At 44.6% G+C, this 24302-nt stretch overlaps 1 protein-coding gene across 2 annotated transcripts in view; it reads left to right on the top strand.

Annotated features, from left to right (window-relative positions):
• Positions 1–362: 362 nt before the first annotated feature.
• FBXO17 (F-box protein 17) overlaps positions 363–24302 on the top strand; it is a 37911-nt gene continuing 13971 nt past the window's right edge. The window contains exons 1-2 of one of the 2 annotated variants that reach the window (XM_080643831.1): positions 363–482; positions 23214–23309. The gene's annotated coding sequence lies outside the window, so the exon portion shown is untranslated. The remainder of the gene's footprint in view (positions 483–23213; positions 23310–24302) is intronic. The other variant, XM_080643832.1, reaches the window with a different exon arrangement.

Raw genomic sequence — 24302 nt, 5'->3', positions numbered from 1 at the left:
GGCGGAAGGCTGGAAAGAGAAGGATTTGGGGGGAAGGGCGGCCAGGACCACTCCCACGGCGGGGTGCTCCGGAAGGTGGGACTCTCGCAGAGGAGTGCGCCGGGTGCTCGGGTCTCAGGTGGCGGGGCGCCCGAACCGCTGGTGACCACTTGGGGAAAGTGTCAATTCCTGAAGGGGCGGGCCCCCAAATCCGGAGCGGTGGGGCTGGGTCGCGCGCCCGCCCGCCCCACCTCAGCTGCGCCACCAGATCCCGCCCCTCCGTCGCTCCCGCCCGCTGCCGGGTCTCAGAGCCGCCCGCCCCCCGCGCCGACCTCAGTCAGCCACCCACCCCCGGAGAGGAACGACTGCCCACCCCGCCGTCCGGGCTCCCTGGGCGGCGCCGACCCCGGTGAGCCCCCCGACTGCCTCCCAGAGCTCTGTGGGGAAGGGGAGCTTAGCCCGCTGCCGCCTCCGAGCGGGCCGCCAGGTCAACGCCGGGACAGGTAGGGACCCCGGTCGGATCCGTCTCCACTCAGACGGGGCGCCCGGGAAGCACTTCCGCCCAGGCCCTGGGACCTCCGGAGCCCTGCACCCCCGCGCCCTTCCCGGCCCTCCGGCGTCCGGCTGTCCCCGCGCCCAGGGTCACACAGCGTTGTGCCCCGTTACGCCCAGGGTCACACAGCGCCCGTCTGAGAGCCCGGGTCGCTTTGCTTTCTAAGCGGGCCCTCTGGAGTCCGGGTCTCTGCACCCCGCGTCTGCCGAGGCCCCGTGACCTAAGTCCCGTCCCAAACGCCCGGCCCACTCGGCTCCCGCCGCGGGAAGGCCGACGGCTTTTTACCGTCAGTGGTTTCCCTTCCGGCGGCAGCCCCGCGCCAAACCGGGACTGGAGCCCGCGGACGCCGGCCGGACGTGGCAGCAGCGCGCGCAGCGTGTTTCCAGCCGCCGCTCCTCCCAAACGCAACCATGTTCGTGGTTCAGGCGTGTTTTTCACTCCACGTGTTGTTACATCGACTTTAGACCGCATTTGTTTACCCTGACTGAAAGACTGCCATATTACGAACCTACTTTTAAAATAAATCCAACTTTTTCTAATGTCCCAGTAACACACAGTAACAAAGCTTGGCATGAAAAGTAACAGTTCTTTAAAAAGCTCCCCCCAGCCCCGCAGCCAATTAATATTTTTTTAAAATTAAATTTTAAAAAATGGCAAAATTAGCTTGTGATCTGTGGTGCATTGCTTTAAACCTTTTTCAGCTTTTTATTTCTCTGGGAGCTATTTCCAAATCTCTAAAGCAAATTCTTGAATTATTTCTTATTTATCAACTTTTAGGCGATATCCACTAATCCCTTGCTAAAATAAATGGGGACAACTTTCATCCCTCACAGCTTCTTCCCCCTCTATAATCACAGCATTTCTTTTAGTTTCTCTATTGGCCACTTTTGTGACAAACTAATTTTTTAAACTGGTATTTCTTTTATTCCATTAAATATATATCGGATCTGTTGGCTTCCATTTTTTAAAATATATTTTATTGATTTTTTTTACAGAGAGGAAGGGAGAGGGATAGAGAGTTAGAAACATCGATCAGCTGCCTCCTGCACACCTCCTACTGGGGATGTGCCCGCAACCAAGGTACATGCCCTTGCTGGAATCGAACCTGGGACCTTTCAGTCTGCAGGCCGACGCTCTATCCACTGAGCCAAACCGGTTAGGACTGTTGGCTTCCATTTTTATGAGGCCTGGTTAAGAAGTCTGCTTAAAAAATATTTTTTTCATAAAAATATTATTTTCAAGTAAAATTTTTATATTTACTTAAATACTATTTTTTATTCAGTCAACTTAGACATATGGTTCACAAACCGAAGTGAGTCTGCCTTTTTTTTTTTTTCTATGATAAAAATAATAAAATCTCTTTAGGAAAAAATGGAAAAGGCAGGGCAGTGTTTCAGATTAAAAGGAATTAAGGAGACAAAACCATCGCAACACTCTGTGAGGCCCGGACCTTGTTAGGAAGAAGCGAAACCTTGGGACCACGGGAAAATGGTTCGTGGGCTGACGATTAGCAGGCAGAATGCATTTCCCTTGTTGTTGTTAAATGGGATCACAGTGTAGACCTATAGAAAGCCCTTATTCTCTTTTAGAAGATGCATGTGGAAGTATTTCAGAGTTCATCAAAAGAGAGAGAAAGCAAATAGGACAAAATGGATGTTCACATATGATGAAATTTTTATGGTACAAATTTGGGGAACATAAAGACAATTTAGAAACTAAGAAAGAAATGAAGTTATATGCACAGTGGCACAAACCCAGTCTTCCACACCAAGCTTCAAATCCTGATTCTGCCACCAGCTTAGACCTTAGATCTATTGAGTCCCTCTTCCAAGCCTCAGTTTCCCCAATTGAAAAATAGTGTTTACCTCTTGGGGTGGTGCGCAGTTAACAGTAGCTGTTTGTATTTTGTGAAGGCTTTTTCTTAGCTACCATAGTCTGCTCACCTGCTACTAACTGCTGTTAGCATCCTGCCTGCTGTTGGGCTCTTCCCTCTTTTTCCTAGAGATGGATTTTTTTATTGATTTGAGAGAGGGAGGAAGGGAGAGGGAGAGAAACATCCATGTGAGATAGAAACATCAAACATCCATCAGCTGCCTCCTGCACACCCCCACTGAGGATCGAGCCTAAAACCCTGGCCTGTGCCCTCACCAGGAATCCAACAGATGACCTTTTGGTGCATGGGATGTCGCTCCACCAGCTGAGCCACACCAGCCAGGGCATTTTTTCCTTTTTAAAATTCCTCAGATGACTCTGATCTTGCCACTGTGTTCTGCTCTGTCTTATCCCATTACTTCCTAAGCATGTCTCCCCCTCCTCTAGCCCAAGTTCCTCTCGTCAAGGCTGCAGTGGCTGCATGATCCCTCACACTGTGCGGAAGGACTGCGTCCCATCGCTGGACTTGAACTGCTAATCATAGTAACAGGGTCACAATAGCAGCTAACATTTGTCAAGGGCCAGACCTTGACCTTCATTACACATGATGTTCATTACCTTTAAGTTAGAATATAACAAAAAGCCGAAGTCACTTTGCCTCCACCTCACCCACACTGTGGCCCAAAGGGCAGCTGGGTAATGACAGAGAAACAGAGAAATTCCAAACCATCTATTACTGTCTGCTTTGAAAGATGGTATTTAACCCACTAACCCACTACATCTTTCCCTGCTTCATCATTCCACCAATTTTTAATAATTGTACTTTTTATAGATAACTTCTTATTTACCTTTGTAACTTTACATTTTATGCTTCACTTCTAATCTTCTTTTTATTCTGGCAGCTTTTGATTCCCATGGCGATATAAAGTAAGTGAGCCTCGAATCTTGGCTGCCCCTTCCCCCACCTCTCATTTCCAGTCTTGTTGGTTATGCAGTTGCTTGCACACTGTCAAGATTGATAACATCTACAGTCTGCTCTGTTACCATATGTAAGTCTTACATGCTTTTTTAAAAATATACAGTAGGTCCTCGGGTTCCGTCGGAGATCCGTTCCTACGGCGCAACGTAATGTGATTTTCGCCGTAAGTCGGAACCCACCTACATAAGCACCTACGTCACTCACATGGAGCACAGACACAGCAGCAATGAAGTGAAACAGTAAAAAAATTTAAAAGAGATAACAATTCCTGACCTTTACTTGTGGTAAATAAAAAACAAAAAACATAAAGTACATATGTACACTCGTCGAAATGACGGAACTTTTTTTTTATAAATGGAGTCCTAGCGGGCTTGGTTCAATGGATAGAGCATCAGCCTGTGGACTGAAGGGTCCCAGGTTCGATTCCGGCCAAGGGCACATGCCTGGGTTGCGGGCTCGATCCCCAGTGGGGGGCTTGCAGGAGGCAGCCAATCAATGATTCTCTCTCATCATTGATGTTTCTATCTCTCTCTCTTTATCCCTTACTCTCTGAAATCAATAAATATATTTTAAAAAATAATAATAAAAAAATAAATGGGAGATGGCGACGTAACCACGAAACGACATAAGTCGCGTCCGATGTAACCCGAGGACTGCCTGTATTTTTATTGATTTCAGAGAGGAAGGGAGAGGGAGAGAGAGACAGAAACATCAATGATGAGAGAGAATCATTGATCAGCTGCCTCCTGCATGCTCCACACGCAACCCAGGCATGTGCCCTGACCAGGAATTGGACCATGACCTCCTGGTTCATAGGTCGATGCTCAACCACTGAGCCATACTGCCCAGGCCTATATGCTTTAACTGTATAAAATTTGCAGGGGTTTTTTTAGACAGCTTTATTGAGGTGTAATTTATATCCCATAAAATCCAGCCCTTTTAAGTGTACATTTTAAGTGATTTTTAGTGAATTTTCAGAATTATACTGCCACCACCACAGTTTTGGAGCATTTCTATCACCTCCAAAATACCCCTTGTGCCTATTTGTGGTTACTCTCTGTTCCCATGCCCAGCCCCAAGCAACTACTGATCTACTTCCTGTATCTTTAGATATGTCTTTTTCTGGACATTTCATATAAATATATAGTATGAGGCTTCTTTACCTTAGCATATGTACTGTTTTGAGGTTCATCCATATTGTAGCATGTAGCAGTACTTTATTCCTTATATTATTGAGCAGTAATATTCTGTTGTATGGGTGGACTCCAGCTTACTTACCCACTCACTAGTTGATGGACAGTGTGGATGTTTCCAGATTTACAATGTTTCAGTCAAGTCTGTTTGGATATGCTTACATTTGTTTTGGGTAGGTAGATAGTCTAGTAGTAGAATTGCTGGGTTTCAGTATAAGTTTATGTTTAACTTTTTTTTTTAACATTCAGCTTTTAAAGGAACTGCCCGTTTTACAAAGTGGCTATACTATTTTATGTTCCTGCCAGCAATGTGTGAGGGTCCGGTTTCTCCGTGTCCTCACCAACCTTTTGAACATTAGCCATTCTAAGTAGGCATGAAGGCGTGTCTCATTTTTTAAAAATATATTTTTATTGATTTCAGAGAGATACAGAAATATCAATGATGAGAGAGAATCATTGATCGGGTGCCTCCTGTGCACCCCACTCTGGGGATTGAGCCTGCAACCCAGGCATATGCCCTGACCGGGAATCGAACCATGATCTGTTGGTGCATAGGTGCCACACTAGCTGGGCTGGTGTCTCTTTTTTTTTTTTTTTAAATATATTTTATTGATATTTCACAGAGAGGAAGGGAGAGGGATAGAGAGCTAGAAACATCGATGAGAGACAAACATCGATCAGCTGCCTCCTGCACACCTCCCACTGAGGATGTGCCCGCAAACAAGGTACATGCCCTTGACCAGAATCGAACCCGGGACCTTTCAGTCCGCAGGCCAACGCTCTATCCACTGAGCCAAACCGGTTTTGGCTGGTGTCTCATTTTTATTTTAATTAGCATTTCCTTAATGACTAATGATGTTGAGCATCTTTTCATGTGTTTATTAATCATTTGTATATCTTCATTGGTGAAATGTCTGTTCAAATTCTTAGTCCATTTTTAATTGGTTTCTTTTATTGAATTTTAAGTGCTCTTTATATGTTCTAGATACAAGTCCTTTCTCAGATATATGATTTGCAAATATTTTCTGCCAAACCATAGCTCATCTTTTCATTTTCTTTTTTTTTTTCCACCTTACAATTTTTATTTTACATTCCACTGCTCAGATTGAGAATAAACCCCATTACAACACAGTAACAAAATGTAATCAATTTGTCTAAAAATAAACATAAATAAGTTAATTAAATTTTTTTTAAATAAATCTTTATTCAGATTATTACAATTATTTTTCCTTTTTCCCCCCATAGCTCCCCTCCACCCATTTCCCACCCCACCTTCTGCCCTTACCTCCCCCCACTGTCCTCATCCATAGGTGTATGATTTTTGTCCATTCTCTTCATGAACCCCCCATACCCCTTTCCCCCTGAGAATTATCAGTCCACTCCCTTTCTATGCCCCTGATTCTATTATATTCACCAGATTATTCTGTTCCTCGGGTTTTTAATTCACTTGATTTTTAGGTTCGCTTGTTGATAGATATGTATTTGTTGTTCATAATTTTTATCTTTACTTTTTTCTTCTTCCTCTTCTTTAAGAATACCTTTCAGCATTTCATATAATACTGGTTTGGTGGTGATGAACTCCTTCAGCTTTTTCTTATCTGTGAAGCTCTTTATCTGCCCTTCAATTCTGAATGATAGCTTTGCTGGGTAGAGTAATCTTGGTTGTAGGTTCTTGCTATTCATCACATTGAAAATTTCTTGCCACTCCCGTCTGGCCTGCATAGTTTCTGTTGAGAAGTCAGCTGACAGTCGTATGGGTGCTCCCTTGTAGGTAATTAACTGTTTTTCTCTTGCTGCTTTTAATATTCTCTCTTTGTCTTTTGCTCTTGGCATTTTAATTATGATGTGTCTTGGTGTGGTCCTCTTTGGATTCCTTTTGTTTGGGGTTCTGTGTGCTTCCTGGACTTGTAAGTCTATTTCTTTCACCAGGTGGGGGAAGTTTTCGGTCATTATTTCTTCAAATAGGTTTTCAGTATCTTGCTCTCTCTCTTCTTCTGGCACCCCCATAATTCTGATGTTGGTACGCTTGAAGTTGTCCCAGAGTCTTCTTACATTATCTTCAACTTTTTGGATTTTTTTTTTTTTTTTGCTTTGCTTTTTCGGTTGAGTGTTTTTTGCTTCTTTGTATTTCAATTCTTTGACTTGATTCTTGTGTTCCTCTAGTCTGTTGTTGGGTCTCTGTATAATATTTTTTATTTCAGTCAGTGTATGTTTAATTTCTAGTTGGTCCTTTTTCATATCTTCGAGGGTCTCGTTATATTTATCGGCCTTTTCTAGGATATTCTTAAAAAGTCTTATAACCGTGGTTTTGAATTCTATATCCAGTCGTTTGTTTTCCTCCATTTCTTTCGTTTGTGATCTGATTCTTTGACCCCGCATTTTCATTGATTCCCTGAGTTGGTAAGGTAGATATTTGTGCTAGGTTTCCAATATGGCCCAGTGGGTCTGCTTCCCCAGTTAACCTGAGGTGGACACTCTTGGTGCACACCTTTGTGGACTGTGTGTACAGCCTTGTTGTAATTAAGTCTTTATTGTTGTTGGTATCACTGGGAAGAATTGACCTCCAGGCCAGTTGGCTGTAAGGATCAGCTGTGTCTATGCTGGGAGAAGTTCGGTGCTGGAGACAGCCTTATAGGATTAGACTTGCCAAATTGCAATAGGCTCTGTGCTCAGCTTGGATGGGGTGGAGTCTCAGTCTTGGCTTCCTGTCAGCCTTGCCCTTGCGCGCATGTGCGCTTTCAGTCCTCCGCCTTCCCCAGCTCGAGTCTCCGCCTGAGAGTCCAGACTCCCCCCACAAGAGCGTGGGTCCCCAGGGGCTCGCCTGGAACTGGGGTTCACTGCAGTCAGAACTGGGGCTCAGTGCCATCAGGAGCCTCTGACTCCCTTCCACTAGGGAAAGCCTGTGGCAACTTCCGCAGCCTTTGTGCGCACTGGCACGCGTGCGCGTGCGCACTTTCAGTCCTCCGCCTTCCCCGGCTCCCGAGTCTCCGCCCGAGAGTCCAGACTCCCCCCACAAGAGCGTGGGTCCCCAGGGGCTCGCCTGGAACTGGGGTTCACTGCAGTCAGAACTGGGGCTCAGTGGAGTCAGGATCCTCTGACTCCCTTCCACTAGGGAAAGCCTGTGGCAACCTCCGCAGCCTTTGTGCGCACTGGCCCGCGCGCGCCTTCAGACTTCTGCCTTTCCCAGCTTGAGTCTCCGCCCGAGAGTCCAGACTCCCCCCGTAAGAGCGTGGGTCCCCAGGGGTTCGCCCGGAACTGGGGTTCAGTGCAGTCAGAACTGGGGTTCAGTGCGGTCGGAGGTTTCCTTCCCCCTTCCGCCAGAGAAAGTCAGCCAGGCTCTCAGCCGCCCTTCCTCTCTGCGCGTACAAAGCCCCTTTGCCGTACCTCCAATTCTCTGTGAGCTTTTCTCTTTCCTTCTAGTTGTAGAATTTTCACTCAGCCAGGTTTCCTGTGGTTCTGGATGATGTCCGTTCTGTCTTTTAGTTGTAGTTTTGAAATTGTTGTGCGAGGCAGCAGTTTAGGTGTTTACCTATGCCGCCATCTTGGTTTCTCCCTCATTTTCTTAAAAGTGTCTTTTGAAGTGCAGAAGTTTTCAATTTTGATGATGTTTAATTAATCCATGTTTTTCTCTTATTAATTACTAGAGGCCCGATGCACGAAATTTGTGCAAGGGGCTTGGCCCCCACTGCTGCTGTGGCTGCCTCTGCCTTGGCCCCCACCACCGCGGCTTCGTCATTGGACGTCTGATCTAATTAGCATATTACGCTTTTATTATTATAGATACTTTTCGTGTTGTATCTAAGAAATCTTTATCTAACCCAAGATCATGAGATTTTCTCCTGTTCTCTCCTAAAACCTTTAAAGAGTTTTAACTTATATTTCAGAGAGGAAGGGAGAGGGAGAGAGAGATACAAACATCAGTGATGAGAGAGAATCATTGATCGCCAGCCTCCTGCACACCCCACAGTGGGGATCGAGCCGGCAAACCCAGGCCTGTGCCCTCTCCAGGAATCAAACCGTGACCTCCTGGTTCATAGGTCAGTGCTCAACCATTGAGCCATGCCAGCTGAGCTATGAATCATTTTTTAAAAATATGTTTTTTAGCCCTAGCCAGTATGGCTCAGTGGATAAAGTGTCAACCTGTGGACCAAAGGATCTGGGGTTCGATTCCAGTTAAGGTCACGTACCTTGGTTGCAGGCTCTTCCCTGACCCGGACCCTGGTGGGGTCTTATGCAGGAGGCAACCAATCGATGTGTTTCTCTCATATCGATGTTTCTGTCTTCTCTCTCTACCACTCCCCCTAAAAATCAATGGAAAAAATATCCTTGGGTGAGGATTAACAAAAACAAACAAACAAAAGATATATGTTTTTATTGATTTTTTTAGAGAAAGAGAGGAAGGGAGAGAGAGAGAGAAACATAAATCAGTTGTCTCCTGTATGCACCCAAACAGGGGATCAAACCCAAAACCTGGGCATGTGTACTGACTGAGAATCAAATCAGGGACCTTTCAGTTTGTTACAGAATTTACCAGGCGACCAAAAAAATATGCAGGCGTGTCAGAGGCACAGGAAAAACCATTTATTTCCAGACATTTCACATGGACCAGTACAGGACTCAGGGAAGACTGTTTCCCTCAAATCCTGAGTCCCCCAATATGGAGAAAGCTTTCCCTTTATACCCCTTTGGTTTCTTTGTCCCCCAAATATGGATTATACTTCCGGACCTTTTGCGGGCTTTGCAAAAAGCCCCAGGTGTTGGGCCCTTGAGACCACAACCAAAGGCCTGGCCTGGCGCCAGCGCTGAAACTTCGTCTGGGGATGGTTTATGGCCTCTCTAAAATGGGAGTAGTACTTAGGCAAACAAGTCTTGCAGGACCAGATAATTAAAGGGGCAGTGACTAGACTATAGGCTAACAAGAATGTGCATTAGGTTTATGGCACTGATTCAGATTGCTAGCCCCCTAAAAATGTCTCATTTTCCTGAAGTTCATCCAGTTCACGGGATAACACTCAGCCAAGCCACACCAGCCAGGGCTATGAATCATTTTGAATTGCTATTTGTGTTTGGTATGAGGTAAAGGCCTCAATTCATCTTTTCACGTATAGATTTCCTAGGACTATTGAAAAGACAGTATTTATGCTAAGAGGCCATTAATAAATGCTCTTGTCACACACACACAAAAAAATTCTTAAATAGTTTTTGTTTTTCCTGAAATTTCTCATAGCTTTAATTTTATCCTCCCTGCCCCCCTTTTGAGAGAAGCATTTTTTCTGTTTCTAATGCATCCAATCTATTTCTTGGAATTTCTTTTCTTCCTGAAGGTATTCTTCCTCTTCTAGTATCTTGTTCTTGTTTTGAGTATCTTCTCAAATCTAAGTGTACCCAGGATACACTTAGCACAGGTATCTGGCACCTGATACCTGTCTCTCTATGATTAGCTTATTTCGCTTAGCATAATACTCTCCAGATCCCTCCAGGCTGTCTCAAGGGTAAGATATCCTTCCTTTTTACTGCAGCATAGTATTCAATGGTGTAAATGTACCACAGCTATTTTATCCACTCATCTACTGATGGGCACTTGGGCTGTTTCCAGATCTTAGCTATTGTAGATTGTGCTGCTATAAACATAGATGTGGATATATTCTTTCTGATTGGTATTTCAGTTTTCTTACGATACATTCCTAGAAGTGGGATCACTGGGTCAAATGGCAGTTCCATATTTAATTTTTTGAGGAAACTCCATACTGTTTTCCATAATGGCTGCACCAGTCTGCATTCCCACCAGCAGTGCACTAGGGTTCCCTTTTCTCCACATCCTCGCCAGCACTTGTCATTTGTTGATTTGTTGATGGTAGCCATTCTGACAGATGTGAGGTGATACTTCATTGTTTTAATTTGCATCTCTCTGATGATCAGTGACTTTGAGCATTTTTCCATATGTCTCTTAGCCATCTGTATGTTGACTTTGGAGAAGTGTCAAATTAGGTCCTTTGCCCATTTTTTAATTGGATTGTTTGTCTTCCTTTTGTTAAGTTGTATGAGTTCCTTATATATTTTGGATATTAACCCTTTATCAGATGAATCATTGCCAAATATGTTTTCACTTACAGTGGGCTCCCTTTTCATTTGGTTGCTGTGCAGAAACTTTTTATTTTGATGTAGTGCAGTGGTCGGCAAACCGCGGCTCGCGAGCCACATGCGGCTCTTTGGCCCCTTGAGTGTGGCTCTTCCACAAAATACCACGGCCTGGGCGAGTCTATTTTGAAGAAGTGGCATTAGAAGAAGTTTAAGTTCAAAAAATTTGGCTCTCAAAAGAAATTTCAATCGTTGTACTGTTGATATTCGGCTAAGTTGACTAATGAGTTTGCCGACCACTGATATAGTGCCATTTGTTTATTTTCTCCTTAGTTTCCTTTGTCCCAGAAGATGTATCTGTAAACATATTGCTGCAAGAGATGTCTGAGATTTTGCTGACTACGGTTTCTTCTAGGATTTTTATGGTTTCACAACTTACATGACCCACGTGCACTTGAGAAGAATGTATGTATATTCTGTAGCGTTGGGGTGAAATGTTCTATAAATGTCAATTAAATCCATCTGATACAGTTTGTCTTTAGAGTGGCTCTTTCCTTGTTAATTTTTGTCTGGAAGATCTATCCAGTGAAGTCAGTGGGGTGTTAAAGTCCCCTACTATGACTGTATTGTTGTCAATCTCTCCCTTAAAGTCCTTGGAAGTTGTTCTATATATTTAGGTGCTCCTATATTGGGTGCATATATGTTTACCAGGGTTATATCCTCTTGTTGGATTGATCCCTTTAGTATTCTGTAGTGACCTTTGTTGTCTCTTGTGATGGCCTTCATTTTGAAGTCTATTTTGTCAGATACAAGTATTGCTACCCCAGCTTCTTTTTTGTTTCTATTTGCTTGCAAATTGTTTTCCATCCCTTCATTCTCATCCTGTGTGAGTCTTTTGTTCTGAGGTGGGTCTCTTATAGATAGCATATGGTTGGGTCATGTTTTTGTATCCATTCATCTACCCTATTTCTTTAGATTGGAGCATTTTTATCCATTTACATTGAAGGTTATTATTAATAGGAACTTATTTATTGCCATTTTAATTCTGTATGCCTAGGTTCCTCTATTTCTTCTCATTACAGCAGTACCTTAAACATTTCTTATAATGCTGGCTTGGTGGTGATATACTCCTTTAGCCTTTTTCTTCTTCTTCTTTTTTTTTTTTTTTTTTTTTCTGGAAAGCTCTTTATTTCACCATCTATTTTGAATGATAACCTTGTTGGATATAGCAGTCTTGGTTTTAGATCCTTGCTTTCCATTACCTTTAGTACTTCATGCCAGTCCCTTCTAGCCTTTAGAGTTTCTAATGAGAAATCAGATGACAGCCTTATGGGAGCTCCTTTGTAGGTAACAGTTTGCTTTTCTCTCGCTGCCTTTAAGATTCTCTCTTTTATCTTTAATTTTTGGCATTTTAATTATGATGTGTCTGGGCGTGGGCCTGTTTGGGTTCTTCTTGCTTGGGACTCTGTGCCTCCTGAACTTGTGTGACTTTTTCCTTCATCAGGTCAAGGGAGTTTTCTGCCATTATTTCTTCAAACACGTTCTCTAGCCCTTGCTCCCTTTTTTCCCCTTCTGGCACACCTATTATGCAAATATTATTACATTTCATGTTGTCTCACAGCTCCCTTAAGCTGTCCTCCTGTTTTTGTTTTTGTTTTTTTCTATTTAGTCTCTGATTTAGTGAATTTTTTTCTACCCTGTTTTCTAATTCACTAATCCAATCCCCAGCTTCCCCTAATCTGCTATGTATTCCTTCCAGTGTGTTATTTTTTAATTAATTATTATCCTCTCCGAGGATATTTTTTCATTGATTTTTAGAGAGAGGAGTGGAAGGGAGGAGGAGAGAGAGAGAAACATTGATGTGAGAGAAATATCAATTGGTTACCTCCTGCACATGTCCCGACCAGGGCTGGGGATTGAGCCTGCAACTGAGGTACGTGCCCTTGACCAAAATCAAACCTGGGACCCTTCAGTCTGCAGACCGATGGTCTATCCACTAAGCCAAACCGGCTAGAACACAATGTGTTCTTTATTAGTGCTATGTCATTCTTTATTTCTGACTGTTCTTCTTTCAAAGTTACAATATCTTTTCTCATGCTGTTGAGCATTTTTACCATCATTATGCTGAACTCTATAACAGATAAATTTCTTATCTCTATTTCATTTATCTCCTCTTCTGGAGAAATCTCTTGCTCTTTCATTTGGGGGTTGGTTTTTTGTCTCCCCATTTTGTCTGCCTGTTTTGGTGTGTGTCTTTGTATTAGGTAGATCTGCTACGCCTCTCAATCTCTAGTGCAGGACAATGTCAGACACTGTTTCTAATTGGCCCTGAGTACTCTGCGGCTTTCAGCAATACACAGCTTGTGGCTCCCTCTGTTGGGGTTGCATGCCTTTGGAAAGGGTGATGATGTGCACCAGTATCTGCGTTTTCTAGCCCCAGGCCCAGAAGATCAGGCAAAGACTCAAAGCCTCCAGAGCCTACCACTCCCTGCAGTCTGATTGTTGTGTCTTGATTGGCCTTAGGCTATGGACCACTGGGTGTGGTGACTGCCCCCCCCCCCCCCCCCCCACCGGCCAAAACCAACTGGATAGCTAAGGTCTATAGGAGAAAGATGTCCTCTGCAGCATGAGGGAATGACTGGGCACAGGTAACTGGAGTGGCTGCCCTCCGAGCTCCAACCTCAGAGCCCCCAACCCTGGACTGTCCTCACACAGCTCCTGTCCACTCTGCCCTCCCACTGCTGGAGCCCAAGGTAAATGGCTGCACGGGAAATCTTGTGGGTTGGGCCTTTAAGAGGGGGCCTGCATTTCTAGCCGTCTCTGGCTGGCAGGCAGCAACCCTACTGCTTCTCACAGCCAGATATTCTGTGTGCACCTTTCTCAGTTTTGGTGCTCTGGGCTCTGGTGCCCAGCTTGGGATTTAGACCCCAGAATTCTCATTGGGAACCCCCCAAAGCTGAGATTTCCCTCTGGGACTTCAGCTGCTGTCTGTGGGAGCCCAGCCACCCCTTTTGTGTCTTTGCACTTCCTACCAGTCTCCATGTGGTCTCCACTTTCCATCCTGGGTTATCAGGGTTCTCTCCAGCTAGTCTTCAGTTGACTTTTCAGGGTGTTTCTTTTTATCTGTTTTAGTTGTGATTCCAGTTTGGCCCTAGGAGAGTCAGTGTAGCTTCCACATACTCCACAGCGATTTTTATTCTTCCCCAGTTCTATGAATTTTAACTCATTTTTTATGTAGCCATTACCACAATCAGGATACATAAATATTCCATCACTTCAAAAAAAGCTCCCTTTATAATTATACCCACCCTTCACATCTTCCAACTATTGATCTGATCTCCATCCCTATAGTTGGTCTTTTCTAAAATGTCATATAAATAAGATCATTATACCTTTTCAGGTTGGGGGACATTTTTAAAGTCACTGCTGTGAGATTTGGGCTGTTACCAATATAGCCCTGCTTTCCCCCTGGTTTATTGCTGCAGTCCAAGGGATGACTGAGACTCTGTTTGGAGACAGCACTTGTTAGCACAAAGAGAGTAAGTCTGCTGGTGTGCTCCATGCAGTTTCTCTCGACAACAATCATCTAATACTTTCCCTGTGTGTGACTGTGTGGCAGAGGATGAGGGAGGAATGCGAGCGATCAGGGAGCCATCAGGCACAGTTTTTTCAAAGATGGGCTAACCTCTGTCCTCACTCTGCTCTCTCCTGACCTGTATGCCTACCCCAGCCCAGGCCTCTTGAACCTCTGACTCTGGGTCCAGGGCCTCTGGGAGTCCTTGAGGCTCCACTGTCCCCACCTTGAGTTCTGTCCTAGGTCCACACTCGTCTGCTTTCTGTCTTTCAAAAATATATCAACATTTCCTTTTGTGTTAATCTTCTTCTTCCTGTTCACTTTGCTTTTTAAGTTCTTTGCTGTACATAGAGAAAATACCCTTTGAGAGGGAGAGCAGACTTCCCAGATCCAAGCCGCACTCCACTTCTGACTGCGTGTGAGCTCATGTGAGTCATTTCACCTCTCTGGGTCTCAGTTTCTTCCTGGTGTGAAGGCCCACTGGGATAATACAGAAGTCACAACACAGCCACCCTCGTCTGTTCCTGGGACTGAAGATGTCTTATCTGGCCCATACTGTGCTTTAATTTTTTAAATGCATTTCTAACATTTAAAAATGGGGTGATTTCACATAGAAACTAGGATTTACAGTTTCTTTTGAAAAACTGGAAGATGTGGCCAAACTGGGCCCACTTCCTACCTTGTGAGTATTGGCACAGCCTCCCGGTGGACTGTTGTGACTTGCCAGAGTCTCCACCACTCCCTGTTCCTCCCACCTAGTCGCCTCATTTAGAATAGTGCCTGTGTCTTGTAGGCATTTGAACTTGGGATTCCTGGGATACTGATTTGAGAGCATCTAGCACAGGACCAGGCACTTTGAGCTGTTATTATTATGAGACTAGCTGGGGACGGTGGTGGGAGTGGAGGCTCAGATCCAGGTCTTGCTCTGATTACCAGGCCCTGCCACCCCAGGGTCACATTCACTCAGAAGGGCTGCCTTTTTTTTTTTTTTTTTTTTTTTAATATATTTTATTGATATTTTACAGAGAGGAAGGGAGAGGGATAGAGAGTTAGAAACATCGATGAGAGAGAAACATCGATCAGCTGCCTCCTGCACACCTCCTACTGGGGATGTGCCCGCAACCAAGGTACGTGCCCTTGACCGGAATCAAACCCGGGACCCTTCAGTCCGCAGGCCGACGCTCTATCCACTGAGCCAAACCGGTTTCGGCAGGGCTGCCTTTTTGAAATCTGCCCAAAGGCTCATGTAGACCAGTATAGGCCCTGATTATCAGTAGTTCTTTCTGCCTTCTTAAAGGTGAAGCCACACTGACTCTTTGAACACACAAATAATTCTAAAGAGCAAAGGATTTTAATCTTATTGATGAGTTTTATGTAACCATTTGTTGCAGGATAGAAACAACCCGGGCACTACAGTTCAAGAGCAAAGAGTTAAAGTGAATAAGGGAGAATGTCAGGTAGAGGAACACCTCCCAGAGGTATGAAAAGGAAGCCATTCTGTCTAAAATTAAAAAGATTGACAATACCAAGTGTTGACAAGGGCAACTCTCATACATTGTTGACTAGAATGCAAATGGCACAGTCAGGCTGAAAAAAAAAACTATTAGGGTTGTGTTTGTTTTTTTATGTGATCCAAGAATTCCACTCCCAGGGATTTTCTCATGAGAAAAAAAAACGTGTCCACACAGATAAGCACTTGTGCATGAGTGTTTATAGCAGTTTTATTCATAATCCCCCCGAACTGGAAACAACCCAAATGCCCATCATGGTGAGTGGATAAACAGACTGGTTTATCTGTTCATTGGAATATTACTCAGCAATAAAAAGGAGTGACTGATACATGCAACAATGTGGATGAATCATGCAGACATTATGGTGAAGGAAAGAAGACAGGAAGCATATACTATATTTATCAGGTCCAAAGAGGAGCCTGAACCCACACAGTAATTTGAAGAGAGAATGCTAAATATACATTATGCATTATAGCAGGGGATTGGAGTAAGAGGGATTGGCTACTAAGAAATAAAGAGAATGCTAAAGAAAATAGAAAAGCAGATAGAAGGAGCAGTCGCTAACCCTAAGATCTAAGATAGAGAACTCGATGACATCCCAGGATCCTGATCTCACGGAAAACCCTTGGCCTTGATTCACTAAAGGGCAAAGGAGTCTCTATGGTGCTGCACTTGTGGAACCTGCTGGAATCCACCCTCTGGAACTTACCAGAAGTCAGTTCTCCAGGGCGCTAGAGAAAACAGTTCACAAAGTGTCTCACCAGAGGCACTCGGCTAGGAAACTGCCTGAGGTGGGTGCCTGAGGAAGGTGCTGGCTGCCAGCCACTGGAGAAGCAGGCACACTGTGGGATTGGGCTGGAGAAGCTGCCTGCCCTGGGGAACCATGTCTGGAAGTTAAAAGCAAAGCCCTTTCCTCTTGCAACATCTCCCTGGCTCCCTCTACTGGAAAAAGTTAACATTACGTCAGTCTGCAAAGGAAAAAGATTGAAAGGGCCAAACTCCAGTTTAGCAACTGGCAACTGTGAAGCCGTAAATCGATAACTGGCACACCATATGATTCCATTTATGTGAAATTCTAGAAAAGAAAATAGAATTTATAGTGACAGAAAGCAGATTGGTAGTTGCCTTGGAGTGGAGGTTGGAGTTGATGGTGAAGGGGCAGCCCTTTTGTAGTGACAGAAATGTCTCTAGTCACGTGTATACAGTTGTTAAAACTCAAATTTATACACTTCAAAGGTGTGCATTTTACTGGATGTGAAGGTAATTTCCTTCTTTAAGGTACCCATTTTGTAAACAGGACTCCTGTCCAAATATATGGAAAGACATGCACATGTGCACACACACAGCAGAAATGCACCCCAAATCCCACCACTTGCACTGGTGAATATGTCTCCAAGGGGGTATTGCTGGACATTGCCTTGGTGGCTTGCTCACTTATTCTCCCTCAGGAGTTCAAGTTCAACATGGTTGAACTTGACAAAGTTTAGGTACTGACTTCCCTCTCTCATTTTCCCTGTCCCCACGATGAATCCATGGAGGGCATCTCACCATAGGTTCCTTTTTGTTTTGTTTTGTTAATCCTTATCCGAGCCCTGACCAGGGCCCGGGCCAGGGAGGAACTTGCAACCAAGGCACATGCCCTTGATCAGAATTGAACCTGGGACTCTGGTCCATAGGCCAACACTATCCGCTGAGCTAAACTGTCTAGGGCGGTTCCTAATTATTTTAGATGATCAAATCCTCAAACTAAGAGCTAAAACCTATTCATTGTTTTATTACCATTGGGTTTTATTCCTTGAGTCCTGGGCAGATTTAGGCACATTTGTCCTTTTCACTGCTCCTATCAACCCTTTGAGGTAGGGCAATAGTTATTCCTGTATTACAGACAAGACTTGGAGGTCAGTAGCATACCTACCTGAGAGACAACCTGTCCAGGAAGAGGCAGAACTGGGACTTGAACCCACATCATCTGCGTCCATAGTGGGAGCTTCTGACACCACCTATCCTGCTGGGGCAGTAACCCAGGTCCTAGAAACCCTCAGATGCTGCCTGCCCTCTGCAGAAGGGCCCTAATAGGCTTTAGAACATTGAATCTTTGCCAGTTGGATCTTTTAACCCCCATGATTTTATTATGAAAATTGTCAAGCATGCGGAAAGTTGAAATAATTATACAGTGAACAAACACTCCTAAGGGAGGGGAGACAATGATAATGCCAGTGAGTATTTTTTAGCCTACTACATATAACTATTCATAGTAAGATTTTTTAGTCTTGCAAATTTATAAAAAGTTAGTGAAATGACTAAAATGTATAAATACCACATCAAGTAAAAACACATTGACAAATATGAGTTACATATATGTTATTCTATAACAGCTGATCAAATTAATAAAATACTTAAAAATTGAAATAAAATTGCAAAACTTAATAAAATTAAGTGAAAGCAATCCTATAAAATGAAAGTTTAATGAATTATGAGCCTTGAAAATTAAATTGTATTAATTGTATAAAAGTGTATACTCTGGGAAAAGTATCGTCTAGCTGGAGAGACCAGGTGGAGGTGGAAAAATATATTCTCCGCCCTAGCTGGTTTGGCTCAGTGGATAGAGCGTCGGCCTGCAGACTGAAGGGTCCCAGGTACAATTCCGGTCAAGGGCACATGCCCAGGTTGCGGGCTCGATCCCTGGTGGGGAGCGTGCCAGAGGCAGCCATTGATGTTTCTCTCATCATTGATATTTCTATCTCCCTTCCTCTCTGAAATAAATAAAAATATATTTTAAAAAATAAAATATATATAGTCTCCCTACCCCGGCGTTGGACAAAGGACTGAGTAAGCCTTCAGGTGACACAGCCGCAGGCTCTGCCCGAGGGCAACTACATGGCAGCCCTTAGAACCGCTTAGCTGAGCTCAGTCAATCCCCAGAGCCTTAAAAAAAAAAATGGTTATTGTGAGTATCACCGCCAGCAAAGAAACCATGTCGATGGTGTCTTCACTGAGTCATGGGTTATTTTTGTGCACAATTTTCCAGTCACCATAAAAAGGTCTCTGGCCCTACACAACTTGAGGAACTGTTGAGAAGAGAAATAAGGAAACTCTAAAGAGTTTACACCAGTTTCTTTTTTATTTGATAACTTTGCGGGGGAGGCTTTTGGACATCTTTTGTTCCTTTCCATGGACTATCTCATTTTATCATTCTTAGTAAACTTTTATAGAAAGTGTACAAATGTACAGTCTGATGACTTTTTATAAATGAATGTACACACATAGCCAGCCCCCTAATTGTATCTCTGCCCAGTTTGAAACTTGAATGGTGCCTAAAATGCTCTTTATTTTTTTACATCTTTTTTTTCTCTTGCTTTTTGTTAATCCTCATGTGTGGATATTTTTCCATTGATTTTCAGAGAGAGTGGAAGGGACGGGGAGGGACAGAGAGAGAAACAATGTTTCATCTTACAGTTACAGGAGGCAAAAAGGAAGGGGTAATGGGGAGTTATTGTTTCAAAAGATGAAAAGAATTCTGGAGATGGATGATGATGATGGTAGCACACATTATAAATGAATTTAATACCACTGAACCATTTAAAGATGATCAAGATGCTAAATTTTATGTTATGTGAACTTTACAATTTTTTTTCCTTTTTACAATTTTTTTTTAATTTCAGAGAGGAAGGGAGAGAGATAGAAACATCAATGATGAGAATCATTGATCGGCTGCCTCCTGCACGCCCTGGGGATCCAGCCTGCAACCCACGCATGTTCCCTGACTGGGAATCAAACCGTGACCTCCTGGTTCATAGGTCAATGCTCAACCACTGAGCCACACCACCCAGGCTACCACAGTGTTTTAAATGGAGGGGAAAAAAGATAGAATTAGCCCCCCGTGGCTGGTGTGGCTCAGTTGGTTGAGCGTCATCAGTGCACCAAGAGGATGTGGATTCAATTCCTAGGTCAAGGTAAATGCCCAAGTTGTGGGCTTGATCCCCAGTAGGGAGTGTGCAGGAGGCAGCCAATTGATGTTTGTTTATCTCTCATCATCTCCCTTCCTCTCTCTAAAAATCAATAAAAGCATTTAAAAACAAGAATTAGCTCAATGGAACAGGCAACAAGTAAAAACAATAAAAAAGATTTCTGATTATAACAAAGAAAAACATTCTGTTCTTGAATTACATTTACCAGGCTCCAAAGAGGTAATTTTTTTTTCTTGCCCCAAATCACAAAGATGGGAAGTGGATAGAATCAGGATTTGAACCCAGTTTGGTGCATGTCTACAGTCGGGTACCCTCTGTTTCTTACTGGGGACTCCTGGCATTGGGGGCAGTCCAGCCCTTTGTGGGAGTACCCGTCCCATGCAGTGCAGGTTACTGTGCATTGTTCCAATGACATTAATTTGTTAATCCTCACTCAAGGACATTTTTCCCATTGATTTTTAGAGAGAGTGGAAGGGAGGGAGGAACGGGGGCAGAAAGAGAGAGAAACATTGATGTGAGAGAGACACATCAATTGGTTGCCTCCCACACATACCTGACCAGGGCGGGGATCAAACCTGCAACCCAGGCACCTGCCCTTGACAAGAGAATCAAACCTGTGACCCTTCGGTGTGCAGGCTGACACTCTAACCACTAAGCACCAGCCAGGGCTCTCTTTAAGTATGGTGAATTGGCGTGGCTCAGCTAAGCAGTTCTCAGGGGCAGTTGCCATCAGACAGTGATTGGAGCTGGGTCATCTGAAAACTTAGTCCTGTATCTAACACCTGGGATGGGAAGTCAACTATCTGAGGCTCTCCAGACACTTCCCTCTCTTCACATGGTCTCTCCAGTATGGTGACTTCAGGGCAACCAATCCTAAGTGGTGACCCAGGCAGTGGTACGCTGGAGCGGCTCGCACTGGCTCGTGGATTTTAGGCAACTCTTCTGCCCCCACCGTTCAGGGACTTCATGTTGGCAGTTGGCAGTGAGCCGTGGTCAGTTGTATTTATCCCGCAGAAACCAGCAGACTACAAACTTAGACTTCTTTTCCCCCTTAGGGAGCCCACTAACCATTGAGCAGCACAACCTGCACTCGGGCTCCCGAGGCACGTCCTGACAGGCAGAGGCAGTATCTTCTGTCATAGGATCGTCTCGGAAACCCCTTAGCAATGTCATTTCTGCGGTCACCAAGGCCTGCCCAAGTCAAGGGGAAGGGTGTGGACTCCACTTACCACTGGAGAATGGTCAAGTCCGGGAAGAGCATGTTAGATAGGATGTGTTGTTATAGCCATTTTGGGAAGATACTGTCTGCCATAGAGTCGTGGGTCTCTGGAAACAATACAGTGGCATCTCCCAGTCACTGATGACGAATAAAATAACCTCCCACCCCTTAGTATGCCCCCAAACACTAGGTAGCAGGTGGTGCTGTGCCTTAAGTGCCCCATTTGACCCAGCCAGTGGTTGGCATTAGCCATATGGATATGGTGGCTACAAGGCACCTTGTGGCTCTCAGCAGAGCATCCCAAACAAGAGTTTTGTATACCCAGGTTCATAAGGTACATCGCTTGGAGGTCCTGGCTCCTACCCTCCTGTGAGGGGCTACCCCAGCTCTGGAACCCTTCCATTGCTCAGTGATGCACATTCGTAAGGAACACCCACCCGGGGAGCCAGCTGCACTCTGGTGAATTTCACATCTGGCAGGCAAGCTGGTGGACTTGCTTGTAAATTGCAGCTAATTCTTAAGGCAGATAAAGACCACCTGGAGCAAAGCACACTCTATCAGGGGTCCCCAAACTACGGCCCGTGGGCCACATGCAGCCCGCCGAGGACATTTATCCGGCCCGCCGGGTGCCGCTGCCTGTCCTGCTTAGCAGCCGACTTATCCCGGGCCCGCAGTGCGCATAGGAATTTGTTCATAGTTTTTTGTTTTTTTTTTAAACTAGTCCTGCCCTCCAACGGTCTGAGGGTCAGTGAACTGGCCCCCTGTTTAAAAAGTTTGAGGACCCCTGCCTAGTTACTCAAGCCTGTCTCCATAACTGAGTCACTAGGGCAGTGGTCGGCAAACTCATTAGTCAACAGAGCCAAATATCAACAGTACGATTGAAATTTCTTTTGAGAGCCAAATTTTTTAAACTTAAACTTCTTCTAATGCCACTTCTTCAAAATAGACTCGCCCAGGCCATGGTATTTTGTGGAAGAGCCACACTCAAGGGGCCAAAGAGCCACATGTGGCTCGCAAGCCACGGTTTGCCGACCACTGCACTAGGGGGTCAAGAGGTGTCAGGCTTCTTGCCATGTCCACAGACCACTTGCCTGAGACAGGCTTATTTCTTAAAAGATCTTCATCATTTTATTTAAAAATTAACAGCTGACAGGAATCAAGCACTTACTGGCATTAGGTAAAAGAACAAGCATTAGATCATTGCAGCCTCCTACCCCAGGGCAACCTCCAAGGATCGTTTTGGCCATTAAAACAAGATGATGGGACTCAGTGAGATGATCCAGCTTAAATGTCACAGTGGCTTAATAAGGGCCCAATAAATGTCACCAGATGAAAATATCATCACTAAATGGTTGCTCATCATCTTTTTATGATGTGTAATAATAATCATAGCTAACATAATTTAGTGCTTAATATTAAATTACTAGAGGCCCAGTGCACAAAAATTCATGCACTGGGGAGGTCCTTCAGACCAGCCTGCTCCCTCTCACAGTCCAGGAGACCTCAGGGGATGTCCTATGTGGGAGGCGACAGCAGATCAGGGGAGGGCGACACCTCCATCACACTTCTGCTGCAGCCACTGCTGGCCGCCGCTCGGCCCTCGCAGCAGCCACCGTGGCTTGCCTGAGCCTCAGGCAGCCGCTGTCCAGAAGACGGCTGCTCTAATTAGTATATTACCCTTTTATTAGTATAGATTATCACTGTTACTTATGAGACCCCAGTGGTTTTACTTAAGCACTTTACAAATATTACCCCATTCCCCATTTTGTTATCACTACAACCCTAAGAAGTAGGTGCTATTAACATCCCCATTTTCAAAAGAGGAAACTGAGGCACATGGAGATTAAGTGAAGTACCCTTGGTCATGCAACTAACAGGAAGCATAGCTGGGACTCAAACCCAGACACAAGGCTTTTTTATTATTATTGATTTGAGAGATAGGGAGAAACGTCGAATTGTTGTTCTATTTGTTTATGCGTTAATTGGTTGTTTCTTGTATGTACCTTGATGGGATCGAACCCACAACCTTGGTGTATCAGAATGATGCTCAATCCAACTCAGTTACCCAACCAGTGTCAGACGCAAGGCCTTTATTATTAGACTGTTCTGTCCCTGATGGGGAAGTGAAATGACTTTCTGACTATGTCTTCAGCTAATCACTGAATTCCTGTTAAATAAAGGTGTTTCCCCTCACTGTGCCTCAGTTTCCTCATCTGTGTAGTGGGTTATTAATGTAGTGATTCACTCATGCATTTAATATCTTTACTGAACATGTATTATGTGTTAGGTACTGGTGTGGACACTGGTATGCAGTATGCAAAGGAATCAACAGTTCTGCCTTCATAGTGATTACAGTATCTACAGAGGGAGACAGACAAGGAAGGTAATTAAGTAAATTATACATACTTAGGTGTGGAGTGTGTTAGAAGGTGATAAGAGCTTGAGAGAAGTATAAAGTAAGGAAAAGGGGAGGGAGAGTATGTGATGGTCATGAGGCTCTGAGATTATAAATAAGGTGGACAGAAAGGTCTCATGGAGAAGTTGCCATTTGAGCACAAACTTGAAATAAGTACAGAGGTGAGCAAAAATCCTCTAGATCCATTTGGAGGAAACAGCCCATGCAAAGGCCCTGAGGTGTGGAGGCTGGTGTGGCTGGGCAGTGAGTGAGGGCCAGGTGAGGGCAGGGGGCTAGGCGGACAGAACACATGGGGCCTTGTGGGCCACAGGGAGGGGTTTGCCTTTATCCTGAGTGAGTCACGGGGGGGACCTGAGCATGTATTCTCACCTGACCAGCTGCTTGTGGGGAACCAACAATTGGGGAAAGAAGCAGGGAGAGATGGTCCAAGTGAGCAGTGATGAGAATGGAGTGAGTGTTCATGGAGAACAGAGGAGATTCAAGGGCAGAACCTTGACTTTGCAAGATTAGAAGGAGGCTGACAAGGAACCACCAGGCAGATAGAAAGTGGCCCACCAAGTATAGGGGGAGTAAAGAGTACTATGGGCTCAGCACTCAGGGGGTCATTAGTGACCTTGACATTTCAGGGTGGTAGAGAGTCACAAAGCCTGATTATAGAAGGTTTAAGAGAACAGGAGTAGAAAATATGGAGACAGCAAGTATAGACAATTTTTTGAGAAGTTGTATTATAAAGAGGAGCAAATAAATGGGGCCATAATTGGGAGGAGTCGTAGGGTCAAGGGAGTGTTTGTTTTCAGATGAGACAGATGACACTGGGGGGCAGACAGGAAGGTCCAGTGCAGAGGGGAACTGAACATGCAGCAGAAAGGGACAACTGTGAGACCATGGCCCGGAGTGGGTAGACATACACAAGGGCAGACACTGTGGGCCCAGGGCAGGCAGGTGGTAGATGGGGCAGTC

The sequence above is a fragment of the Plecotus auritus genome (genome assembly GCF_963455305.1).
Source record: "Plecotus auritus genome assembly, chromosome: 10".
In the NCBI taxonomy this organism is placed as follows: Eukaryota; Metazoa; Chordata; class Mammalia; order Chiroptera; family Vespertilionidae; genus Plecotus; species Plecotus auritus.
This window is presented reverse-complemented; position numbering and strand designations above follow the sequence as displayed.